This window comes from Passer domesticus, unplaced genomic scaffold (assembly GCF_036417665.1).
Source record: "Passer domesticus isolate bPasDom1 unplaced genomic scaffold, bPasDom1.hap1 HAP1_SCAFFOLD_44, whole genome shotgun sequence".
Classification (NCBI taxonomy): domain Eukaryota; kingdom Metazoa; phylum Chordata; class Aves; order Passeriformes; family Passeridae; genus Passer; species Passer domesticus.
Window position 1 is genome coordinate 1,590,641 of NW_026990160.1, and position 12,455 is coordinate 1,603,095.

General features: G+C 48.6%; 2 long non-coding RNA genes across 4 annotated transcripts; both read right to left on the reverse strand.

The window, feature by feature from the left end:
* LOC135292638 (uncharacterized) lies at positions 1 to 12,087 on the reverse strand. 3 transcript variants are annotated; one of them, XR_010354858.1, is made up of 4 exons: positions 5,441 to 5,628; positions 5,231 to 5,372; positions 1,458 to 2,781; positions 1 to 141 (listed from the first exon to the last, which is right to left on the reverse strand). It is a non-coding gene; the product is annotated as an uncharacterized LOC135292638 (long non-coding RNA). The 3 variants fall into 3 exon arrangements; XR_010354859.1 differs by lacking the exons at positions 1 to 141; positions 5,441 to 5,628 and adding an exon at positions 11,944 to 12,087 and having other exon boundaries at positions 171 to 2,781; XR_010354857.1 differs by lacking the exon at positions 1 to 141 and having other exon boundaries at positions 173 to 2,781.
* On the reverse strand, positions 7,965 to 8,880 carry LOC135292642 (uncharacterized). Its single transcript, XR_010354863.1, has 3 exons — positions 8,731 to 8,880; positions 8,441 to 8,618; positions 7,965 to 8,126 (listed from the first exon to the last, which is right to left on the reverse strand). It is a non-coding gene; the product is annotated as an uncharacterized LOC135292642 (long non-coding RNA).
* Positions 12,088 to 12,455: the final 368 nt, after the last annotated feature.

Below are 12,455 nucleotides of genomic sequence, written 5' to 3' on the forward strand. Positions count from 1 at the left end.
AAAAACCTACCTAGCAAAACTATGGGAAACGTATTTACAGAAGTCAAAAATAACCCTACAATCTATATTCTAAAGAAAAACAACAAACTGTAGAACATATATACAAAAGGGTGGCATCTCTGTCCATGATGTCCATCGCACCTGGAAGAAAAGCAAATGCCACGGTCACTCCAGTCAGGCACAGAGGGCTCTTGCATGTGCCCCTAGGCTGGCACAGCTGGCCCAGCAGCAGGACTCTGCTAGGAGAACTGAGCCTGGCTGGGTCTGGTGATGGAGAAGGAAGACTTGCTCACCATATGATGATCGACAAGTCTCGTCTTTATTCCCGAATCACCGATTATTATATACCTTTTAATTAGCTCATGCATAGTGCAAAATCCCAGCTCACCATTGGCTAACTAGTTATCAGCTAACTACGTGCTGTTTTTAGTATAACTATTCCACTTTCCCAGGCTATGCCGGTCCACCACCTGTGTCTGTGCATTACTTCATTCGTGGGCCAAGGACACACAGTTTAATTGGAAGGCAACTCCCTCGTTTTCTATCTTGGTCAAATTAATCTCACTGTGAGCTTTAGCTCGGAGCTAGCTTGTTACAAAGCTCTCAACATTTCCCCCGTTTTCTTTTTGGGCCAGAAGTGTTGTTTTCTAAGCCCTTTCTATCATCTGACTCACTATTCTTTGTATGCAATTAGGCAAGCATGGTAATGCAAGCATGGTAATACAAACATTAGCAATACTATCACACAATATCTCTATAGCATATTGATACAGAATGATCTGATAAATTCATACAACACATACTCTCAAATTCTTCACAACCATGGCCTTGAGCTAATAATAAGAAATCGATTGCTGCTCTATTCTGCAATACTGCATGATTTACACTTTGTACATCTTGAGACAGCATGTCCAATACCTGGGAGGTGGCGTTCAGTTCGTCTTTGGCCCAGCAGCCTAATTGCTTGGCCAAATTCATGGCCTTATTCGCTGCCCCTCCAGGTAAAAGTGTGGCTACTACTACCTGTTTCAGCTCGCTCACACAAGGTCTTAAGTTGCTAAGTAACATATGCCAAGATAATTTGCTCCGGGGCTTCATATAAGCCTAACGATCCTCCCAAATCAAGCCCTGTAAAATCCCTTAGTGCTCGCTGCCACGAGTTCTGCAAGTTCCAGGAGACTTGGCAGCTTGGGCACCAGTTTTTGCCGAATGGTCGATTGCTCCAACCAAAACACCTTATTACAGCCTCCACAGTCTAGCGCGATCCATGCAGCGCATTTATTGTCCCCACAGTCCAGGCATGGCTGTGATTGAGGAGCTTTTACTTCTACTGTAAGGTCCTGACACCACTCGATCCAATCGTCAGGAAGATGAACGCAGGCACGTCGCGCGTCGTTAGAGTAGGGCTGGAGGCGTTGCAAATAGGGTCGCAATATCAGCGTCAGTTTGTTGTGCACCTTCTCTTTGTCCTCCGGTGACAAGGCCGTGACGGTCCTCAACATCTGGTACAGCTCGAGTCCACTTTGCGGGGATCCACAAGGGTCCTGTTGGAGAGGAAACACAAAGATATCCCCTCCCACAGTATAGTACCCTGGCAGCTACTCCTGCTACATAAAGGGAGTCAGTCACAATATTCAAAGGACCTTTTAAATTCATCATTGTCTATACTACAGCTAAAAGTTCCAATGTCTGTAGACTGTCCCTGGCATCTGCATCTAACAAATGTTGTCACCACTGTCCTTGCTGTTTCCATGTCACGGCTGCTCTCCTGGACTTTTTACCAGCGTCCGTAAAGGCCGTGATAGCCCCCCTTAATGGTGACAGACTCCGAATGGGCTTTGTTATCCAGTCCCATTCTGTCATCCACTGGAGGGGACTAGGATGCAGTTTCCCAGTCTCCACGACAGCTCCAGCTCCTAAAAGGGCTTCCTGGAGCTCCCCAGAGTTCACCAAATACCAGTCAAGCGTGTCCTTTTTGATGGGCAATCGTATTGTGGAAGGCTCCGCACCTGTAACTTGGATTGCTCTAAGACGTCCTTTCTTTATGAGGGATGCAATCATTTCAATTTTCATTCTCAAAGTTCTCTGTTGCTGTAGTGGTGGAGAGAGCCACTCCAATACCCTGAGCTCCCCCGTTTTCTTTTCAAGCTGAGACAGGGCACCTGTTAAAACAGAAACAAATCCCACATCCCTGCAGGACTAAAGAATCTTGTCAAAATCTTGGAGGTGAAGAATGGGTCCTGGTTTCATTTTGCAATGTTACATAAAGAAATATTAAGATAAAAGTAATTAGGAGTTGATTTAGATAATACACACAATCAACAACACATACAAAATCAAAAAATTACTAAACACTACAACACTGAACTCTTATCCCAGAGTCTGCGACAGCTGACAAACTTTAAAATGACAGAGAATTGGAGAAATCATGTCCGGATTCATGTTTCCCCCAACTCCCTCTGAAAATGGCTCAGCCGTCATAGATGGTCAAATTGCCAAGTCAAAAGGACTTGAATACTTTTTGATGCAGAAAACATCTGGGTTGATTATCAGTCACTCCATCCAAATAGAGTTAGAACTTGGCCAGAGCCCGAACTCTAATTGGTGAGTGTCACTTAACACACCTTTTAAACAGGACTTTTAAAAACAACTGTTACTTATAAGAAACCTTAGGGTTGCAAACCAATCAAACCAGCAAATAACTGAATCCTTCTGAAGTTTCTGTCAAGACAGAGATTTTCCAAATACAGCAAACTTCTTGAATTCCCTGCTGGAGTATCCCTGTAATAATAATTAAAAGAACCACAAAACTGGTGATTTGGCTAAAAACCTTCAGAAACATCTAAATAGTTAGGAAATAAAAAGACAGGATCCTGAAGAGACACGTGTCTTGCAGGTGATCACACAAAAAAAATAGAAAAACACATGAAAGTTAGCTGCAAACACTACAAAAATCTGAAAACTCCTTAACAAGAAGTGCTTGAAGGGGTTAAGACAACCTTTTCAAAGTATTCATTTAATATTAACAACAATCACCATTTATGAGCATTACCTACAAAAACTGGAAATAACAAAGATTATAAACTTAATATCAATAATTCTTAAAACTTTGAATCTTGGATAGATATTTTAAAACTGAGAAAGATGACAGATAATCTTAAACACAAATAATTTCACTTAAAATAAGGATAGTACAAAATAATTAGCACATTTACATCCATTTATCTAATGCCATCTCTTAATGAATAGAAGAGAGCAAAGACTATAAAGCCCATAGTATACAGAAATATTACAATTTAAATCTTCTCACATGTAGTCCAAACAGAAACTAGAAAGTTGACTTAGACTTAGACTCTAAGGTTGACTAAGACCTAAAAGGTTGTTCTTGCCTCAGGCAAGGGAAAGGTAATAAAGTCATCAAACTTAAAGCCATCAAACCCAAATACTCAATCACTTTTAGAAAAGCAAACACATTTACAAAAAAAAAACTAGTAAACTAATTGTAAAGTCTGTGGAACAGTTGGGTGAAATGCCTTGTATAACATCTGCTGTATGATGCACTGTGTGAAGTTTCAGAAGTTTTCTATCCTGATCTTGAAGGAAAAATTCCTGACCTGTTTTTTCTCAGACACTTGTTTGAATTGCTGCCATGGGCTGGCTGCTGTGGTTGCCGGGCAGCTGTGACAGGGCGGTGCCTTGAGGAATGTCAGCCAGCGCCCCGTCTCCGCCTGCTCCGGCACAGCCTCAGTCTGCGCTATCCCGGGGGTGCAGAAAGGAATGCCCTCGCCCGAACCCGCGCAGCCCCGATCTCCTTTGGGCTCTGCTCTGCCTGGATTTCCGCTCGGGCTGGTTCCCCCTGGCTCTGCGCCAACACCCGCAGCCAGCAGGAGAATGTCCCACACCGCTGGTGCTCTTGTGCACTTGCAAAAAGTGAAAAAGCCCTCCCAGCTCCAGCTTTCGGGTTTCGCGTTACTGGTGCGCGTCCGCCGCCACTACCATTGGCACTGTGCTTATCGCTGCCACGTATTCGGCTGCCGCGTCTCGCTTTGGCCGGCTTGGCCCTAGCCGGCACCCCCCTCGCGATCTGTGCGCTTTCCCCACGGACAGCTGCCGTGCGAGTTTTTGTCACCGTGCGTGTCACTGGACCTGCGGTGCACGTAACCGCCGCCAGCACCAAGCATGCCACCGCCTCAGCGCTCGGTCTGCTCCGCCACTGCACCGCTGGGACCGCCGCCAGCACCGAGCATGCCGCCGCCACCATACGCGTTCTCACCGCCGCGTCTGCCCCGGGCTCTCCCGCGGCGCGCGTAACCGCCCTCCTGGTCCCGAACTTACGCCACTCTGTTAACTCACGTACTGTACAAGGATCTTGAGAAAGTCCTTGTGCATACCCGTAAGCTAACAACTGTGGGAGCTCTTTCTGCGAGTCTATGTCCTTAATCTGCTGCTTTTTTAAAAAGCAAATAAATAAATCATATGCTGCTTGCCTTTCCATTTCTAATCAGCGCTGTTGCAAGGCTTACAGGCTTCGGAAGCACGTAGGCTAGGAACACCTATATGGCTCCTAGGGCCGCGAACGCAGTGGTTCGTTTGCCGTACCCCCCCTTGCTTCAGAGAGACCCACTCCTACTTCCCCATCCGTGGCAGCCGTATCCGTCCGTAGTCGTCTTACGGTCGACGTCGGGGACAGCCATTTGATGGAGAAGGAAGACTTGCTCACCATATGATGAACGACAAGTCTCGTCTTTATTCCCGAATCACCGATTATTATACACCTTTTAATTAGCTCATGCATAGTGCAAAATCCCAGCTCACCATTGGCTAACTAGTTATCAGCTAACTACGTGCTGTTTTTAGTATAACTATTCCACTTTCCCAGGCTATGCCGGTCCACCACCTGTGTCTGTGCATTACTTCATCCATGGGCCAAGGACACAGCTTAATTGGAATAGCAACTCCCTCGTTTTCTATCTTGGTCAAATTAATCTCACTGTGAGCTTTAGCTCGGAGCTAGCTGGTTACAAAGCTCTCAACAGTCTGGCATGGAGCTTGTGTGGAGCAAAGCAGGCAGAGGACAGGCTGTGGATGGCCATCAGAATCCAGTGCCCTGGCTACAATGTCCCTGAGCAGGGAGCACCCAGCCCAGCCCCAGCCTGGCAGCAGGAGACCCACTCTGCCTGTCCTGCTGCTGGCATTGCTCTTCATGCCAAGATCATGGCCTCTTCCTCACCTTTTTAATCAATGTCCATGTCCTCAATGGACTCTTCCACATCCACCTCCATCTCTTCTTCCACCTCCACATCCACCTCCATCTCCTCCTCCATATCAATCTTTGCATCTACCTCCATCTCCTCCTCTCTATCTGGGACAGCCTGCAGAGGTAGCAAAACCTCAGAGTGGGGTCCCTGTCCCACTCAATCCCCACAGAGCTCCAGCCCACCTTGGCAGGTGGGGAGTGTCCACCTCCATGGAATGGCACCAGAACTTCCTCAGGACAAATGGGAGCATCCTGCAGGGCTGGATGACAAAATCCAGGCACTAAGGATCTTTCAGGAGTGATGGGGTTATCAGGGGGAAGGTGACAAGCAGAGTGGGCAGGAGCAGGGTGAAGAGTGTGCAAACACAGCGGCCAAGGGTTGTGTTGTGCTCTTTGCTGGACGCTGGACGTTCCAGCTGGAGCGTGGGCTGTGACATCACAGTTCCCAGGCTCCATCTGAAGTGGACAGTGGAGACCATGGAATGATGGAGTCCCTGAACGGTTGGGCTTGCAAGGGAGCCTGAAGAACAACATCTTGTTCCCAGCTGAGCAGTCTTCCCCCAGAGCGTGCTGCTGAGAGCCCTGTTGCCAAGGATGGGGCATGCACAGCCTCTGTGCACAGCCTGGGCCAGTGCCCCACCACCCCCAGTGGAAAAGAGCAGCTTCCCTAGATGCAGCTTCAATCAACCTGCTGCAGTTGAAAGCCATCCCCCCTTGTCCTGTCAGCACAGGCCCTGCTGAACACTCTGTCCCCTTCTTTGCTGCGGGACCCTTCCAGTCCTGCAGAGCCACAGTGAGGCCTCCCAGTGTCTCCTCTCTCCAGGCTGAGCATCCCCAGCCCCACTTGCCCAGCAGTCAGTCACATCAGGGCCAGTCAAGGCTGCAGGGTAGCAAATAGCATCAGGAACTGAGAGATGCAAGCTTTAGACCCACGTTTGCCTCTAAATGTACAAAATTAAGAACAGTGGAGAGGAAGATGGTGGGACACTGGTTCTCTTCTAACTGGTGATTTTTTGTTCCTTCTTTTCTGTCATGCTGACCCAGGTTTTTCTGTTGGAAAGGAAGCTTGGCACAATGTCCATTGTCTTCTCCATTTGTGAAACACCAAGCAGATTCTAGGCAGGCTGATATGCAGAGGAAAACCTGAAAATATACTAGTGATCCTGAGCCTGGGGGATGCAGCTAAACCCAGCCCAAAGTAATTTCTGCAAATTCGAGCCTGCTTTACATTTTCTTGAGTTTGGAAAACTTCACCAGTCATTTCTAAAAAAGCAAACAAAATCCTCAAACCAAATCAGACAAAAACCCATACAAACAAACAAACCCACGCAAACCAGTCCAACAAATAGATCAAAAACCCCAAATAAAACTACAGGGAATGAGGAGTTAGGATTAATTTTGAGGATAGCACAGCAGGCAAATGGCTGCTTGCCACAGGATCACCATCAAAAGCCACATAGAACAGCTGCTCCAAAATATACCCAAGAGGAGAAAAAGAAAAAGTGATCCATGGCAACTTTGGGGGCAGCTCCACATTCAGGTGAAGGATGAGCACGCAGTGGTACAGATCCAGCATTGCCCACCCTCCAGGCTGCTCTTTGCTCCTGATGAAAGACCCTTGCAGGACTGTGGCCCCTCTCAGTGCAGTGTCAGTCACTGCCAGAGCTCTCAGCTGAGCCACTGGCATTTCCAGAGTGACATCCAGCCGCAATCCTACTGCCTGCTGAGCACCTGTGGAAGATCCTGAGCCTAAATCTTCATGCCTAGGACCACAAAACAGCTCAGGATTTCTCTGAACTGGTTTTCAGGGGGGTTTCCATATCCCCATGAGATCTGTTCATCCCTCAACACGTATGACTTGATGTACAATGATGCATTTGGGTTCCTTCCTTCCTCCTGTGTGCCAGTGAGACGCCATCCATGGGAATGGAGGATGTTATGTGCAGGGCAATGTATTCCTGGCTTGCCATTTTGCTTCACTGTCACTCAGCTGAGCATGGTCCTTATCTAAGAAGGACTTAGAACTTGCAACAAGTGATTAATTAACCTGCTCCACTCTCCTTAGCATGGCTGTGATGAGTGTTAAGGAAAGCAGCGAGCGCTTGCCAGGATGGGAGCTTGTTCTTTGCCAGGGAGGAGGGAGAAAATCTTGCTTGGAGTAAATAAAGCAACTCTGCATCCCCAGGAAGAGAAGCAATTAAATATGTGAGTGCTGCATGGACTGATTTGCACAAGGATTGTCTACTATGCAGCAATGTTCCCCATAAACCATGCTTCTCCTGACCTTTATTTTTCTGGGTTTCCACCACATGATAGAAGAGACTCTCAATGAAAAAAAGCAAAACACCTTGTGGGGAGACGTTTTTTCCTTTCTTCAGGCTGCCTCTTTCTTTTGTTCCCTCCAGAGCTCTCACTTCATTTCTGCTGTTGTTTGGAGCACGTGCTTCCCTCTTTCCTGATCCCCTGGGCTTCTTTTGGCTCTGGGTGTCATGGACACTCTTAATTGTGGATTTTTTCCCCTTCATCTACTTCTGACCTCCAGCCCTGGGAACCTGGAGCAAGTGGAAACTACAACTTGGGAAAATGCTGCCTGTGCCTGAAGCAAATACAACGAGAACTGGGGTGTGAAAAATAAAATTTGTTTATTACAGAAAAACAGCAGCAAAAATACAGAAGATATTTACATTGTAAGAATATTTGTGACAACAACAATCGATAGAACATATATACAGAAAAACCTACCTAGCAAAACTATGGGAAACGTATTTACAGAAGTCAAAAATTGCCCTAAACTCTATATTCTAAAGAAAAACAACAAACTGCAGAACATATATACAAAAGGGTGGCGTCTCTGTGGTGTCCGTCGCACCTGGAAGAAAAGCAAATGCCACGGTCACTACAGTCAGGCACAGAGGGCTCTTGCATGTGCCCCTAGGCTGGCACAGCTGGCCCAGCAGCAGGACTCTGCTAGCAGAACTGAGCCTGGCTGGGTCTGGCATGGAGCTTCTGTGTGCAAGCAGGCAGAGGACAGGCTGTGGATGGCCACCAGAATCCCGTGCCCTGGCTACAATGTCCCTGAGCAGGGAGCACCCAGCCCAGCCCCAGCCTGGCAGCAGGAGACCCACTCTGCCTGTCCTGCTGCTGGCATTGCTCTTCATGCCAAGATCATGGCCTCTTCCTCACCTTTTTAATCAATGTCCATGTCCTCAATGGACTCGTCCATATCAACCTCCATCTCTTCCTCCTCATCCACATCCACCTCCATCTCCTCCTCTCCAGTGTCTGCTCCCTCCGTCTCCATCTCCTCCTCTCTATCAATCTCAATATCCACCTCCATCTCCTCCTCTCTGTCTGGGACAGCCTGCAGAGGTAGCAAAACCTCAGAGTGGGGTCCCTGTCCCACTTCATCCCCACAGAGCTCCAGCCCACCCGGGCAGGTCGGGAGTGTCCACCTCCATGGAATGGCACCATACCTTCCTCAGGACAAATGGGGGCATCCTGCAGGGCTGGATGACAAAATCCAGGCACTAAGGATCTTTCAGGACTGCTGGGCTTATCAGCAGGCAGGTGACAAGCAGAGTGGGCAGGAGCAAGGTGAAGAGTGTGCAAACACAGCGGCCAAGGGTTGTGTTGTGCCCTTTGCTGGGCGCTGGACGTTCCAGCTGGAGCGTGGGCTGTGACATCACAGTTCCCAGGCTCCATCTGAAGTGGACAGTGGAGACCATGGAATGATGGAATCCCTGAACGGTTGGGCTTGCAAGGGAGCCTGAAGAACAACATCTTGTTCCCAGCTGAGCAGTCTTCCCCCAGAGCGTGCTGCTGAGAGCCCTGTTGCCAAGGATGGGGCATGCACAGCCTCTGTGCACAGCCTGGGCCAGTGCCCCACCACCCCCAGTGGAAAAGAGCAGCTTCCCTAGATGCAGCTTCCATCAACCTGCTGCAGTTGAAAGCCATCCCCCCTTGTCCTGTCAGCACAGGCCCTGCTGAACACTCTGTCCCCTTCTTTCCTGCGGGACCCTTCCAGTCCTGCAGAGCCACAGTGAGGCCTCCCAGTGTCTCCTCTCTCCAGGCTGAGCATCCCCAGCCCCACTTGCCCAGCAGTCAGTCACATCAGGGCCAGTCAAGGCTGCAGGGTAGCAAATAGCATCAGGAACTGAGAGATGCAAGCTTTAGACCCACGTTTGCCTCTAAATGTACAAAATTAATAACAGTGGAGAGGAAGATGGTGGGACACTGGTTCTCTTCTAACTGGTGATTTTTTGTTTCTTCTTTTCTGTCATGCTGACCCAGGTTTTTCTGTTTGAAAGGAAGCTTGGCACAATGTCCATTGTCTTCTCCATTTGTGAAACACCAAGCAGCTTCTGGGCAGGCTGATATGCAGAGCAAAACCTTAAAATATACCAGTGATCCTGAGCCTGGGGGATGCAGCTAAACCCAGCCCAAAGTAACTTCTGCAAAGTCAAGCCTGCTTTACATTTTCTTGAGTTTGGAAAACTTCACCAGTCATTTCTAAAAAAGCAAACAAAATCCTCAAACCAAATCAGACAAAAACCCATACAAACAAACAAACCCACGCAAACCAGTCCAACAAATAGATCAAAAACCCCAAATAAAACTACAGGGAATGAGGAGTTAGTATTAGTTGTGAGGATAGCACAGCAGGCAAATGGCTGCTTGCCACAGGATCACCATCAAAAGCCACATAGAACAGCTGCTCCAAAATATACCCAAGAGGAAAAAAAGAAAAAGTGATCCATGGCAACTTTGGGGGCAGCTCCACATTCAGGTGAAGGATGAGCACGCAGTGGTACAGATCCAGCATTGCCCACCCTCCAGGCTGCTCTTTGCTCCTGATGAAAGACCCTTGCAGGACTGTGGCCCCTCTCAGTGCAGTGTCAGTCACTGCCAGAGCTCTCAGCTGAGCCACTGGCATTTGCAGAGTGACATCCAGCCACAATCCTACTGCCTGCTGAGCACCTGTGGAAGATCCTGAGCCTAAATCTTCATGCCTAGGACCACAAAACAGCTCAGGATTTCTCTGAACTGGTTTTCAGGGGGGGTTTCCATATCCCCGTGAGATCTGTTCATCCCTCAACACGTATGACTTGATGTACAATGATGCATTTGGGTTCCTTCCTTCCTCCTGTGTGCCAGTGAGAAACCATCCATGGGAATGGAGGATGTTGTGTGCAGGGCAATGTATTCCTGGCTTGCCATTTTGCTTCACTCTCACTCAGCTGAGCATGGTCCTTATCTAAGAAGGACTTAGAACTTGCAACAAGTGATTAATTAACCTGCTCCACTCTCCTTAGCATGGCTGTGATGAGTGTTAAGGAAAGCAGCGAGCGCTTGCCAGGATGGGAGCTTGTTCTTTGCCAGGGAGGAGGGAGAAAATCTTGCTTGGAGTAAATAAAGCAACTCTGCATCCCCAGGAAGAGAAGCAATTCAATATGTGAGTGCTGCATGGACTGATTTGCACAAGGATTGTCTACTATGCAGCAATGTTCCCCATAAACCATGCTTCTCCTGACCTTTATTTTTCTGGGTTTCCACCACATGATACAAGAGACTCTCAATGAAAAAAAGCAAAACAACTTGTGGGGAGACGTTTTTTCCTTTCTTCAGGCTGCCTCTTTCTTTTGTTCCCTCCAGAGCTCTCACTTCATTTCTGCTGTTGTTTGGAGCACGTGCTTCCCTCTTTCCTGATCCCCTGGGCTTCTTTTGGCTCTGGGTGTCATGGACACTCTTAATTGTGGATTTTTTCCCCTTCATCTACTTCTGACCTCCAGCCCTGGGAACCTGGAGCAGGTGGAAACTACAACTTGGCAAAATGCTGCCTGTGCCTGAAGCAAATACAAGGAGAACTGGGGTGTGAAAAATAAAATTTGTTTATTACAGAAAAACAGCAGCAAAAATACAGAAGATATTTACATTGTAAGAATATTTGTGACAACAACAATCGATAGAACATATATACAGAAAAACCTACCGAGCAAAACTATGGGAAACGTATTTACAGAAGTCAAAAATTGCCCTAAACTCTATATTCTAAAGGAAAACAACAAACTGCAGAACATATATACAAAAGGGTGGTGTCTCTGTGGTGTCCGTCGCACCTGGAAGAAAAGCAAATGCCACGGTCACTCCAGTCAGGCACAGAGGGCTCTTGCATGTGCCCCCAGGCTGGCACAGCTGGCCCAGCAGCAGGACTCTGCTAGCAGAACTGAGCCTGGCTGGGTCTGGCATGGAGCTTGTGCGGAGCAAAGCAGGCAGAGGACAGGCTGTGGATGGCCACCAGAATCCAGTGCCCTGGCTACAATGTCCCTGAGCAGGGAGCACCCAGCCCAGCCCCAGCCTGGCAGCAGGAGACCCACTCTGCCTGTCCTGCTGCTGGCATTGCTCTTCATGCCAAGATCATGGCCTCTTCCTCACCTTCTTAATCAATGTCCATGTCCTCAATGGACTCTTCCACATCCACTTCCATCTCTTCTTCCACATCCACATCCACCTCCATCTCCTCCTCCATATCAATCTTGGCATCTACCTCCATCTCCTCCTCTCTGTCTGGGACAGCCTGCAGAGGTAGCAAAACCTCAGAGTGGGGTCCCTGTCCCACTCCATGCCCACAGAGCTCCAGTTCACCCAGGCAGGTGGGGAGTGTCCACCTCCATGGAATGGCACCATACCTTTCTCAGGACAAATGGGAGCATCCTGCAGGGCTGGATGACAAAATCCAGGCACTCAGGATCTTTCAGGAGTGATGGGGTTATCAGGGGGCAGGTGACAAGCAGAGTGGGCAGGAGCAGGGTGAAGAGTGTGCAAACACAGCGGCCAAGGGTTGTGTTGTGCCCTTTGCTGGGCGCTGGACGTTCCAGCTGGAGCGTGGGCTGTGACATCACAGTTCCCAGGCTCCATCTGAAGTGGACAGTGGAGACCATGGAATGATGGAGTCCCTGAAGGGTTGGGCTTGCAAGGGAGCCTGAAGAACAACATCTTGTTCCCAGCTGAGCAGTCTTCCCCCAGAGCGTGCTGCTCAGAGCCCTGTTGCCAAGGATGGGGCATGCACAGCCTCTGTGCACAGCCTGGGCCAGTGCCCCACCACCCCCAGTGGAAAAGAGCAGCTTCCCTAGATGCAGCTTCAATCAACCTGCTGCAGTTGAAAGCCATCCCCCCTTGTCCTGTCAGCACAGGCCCTGCT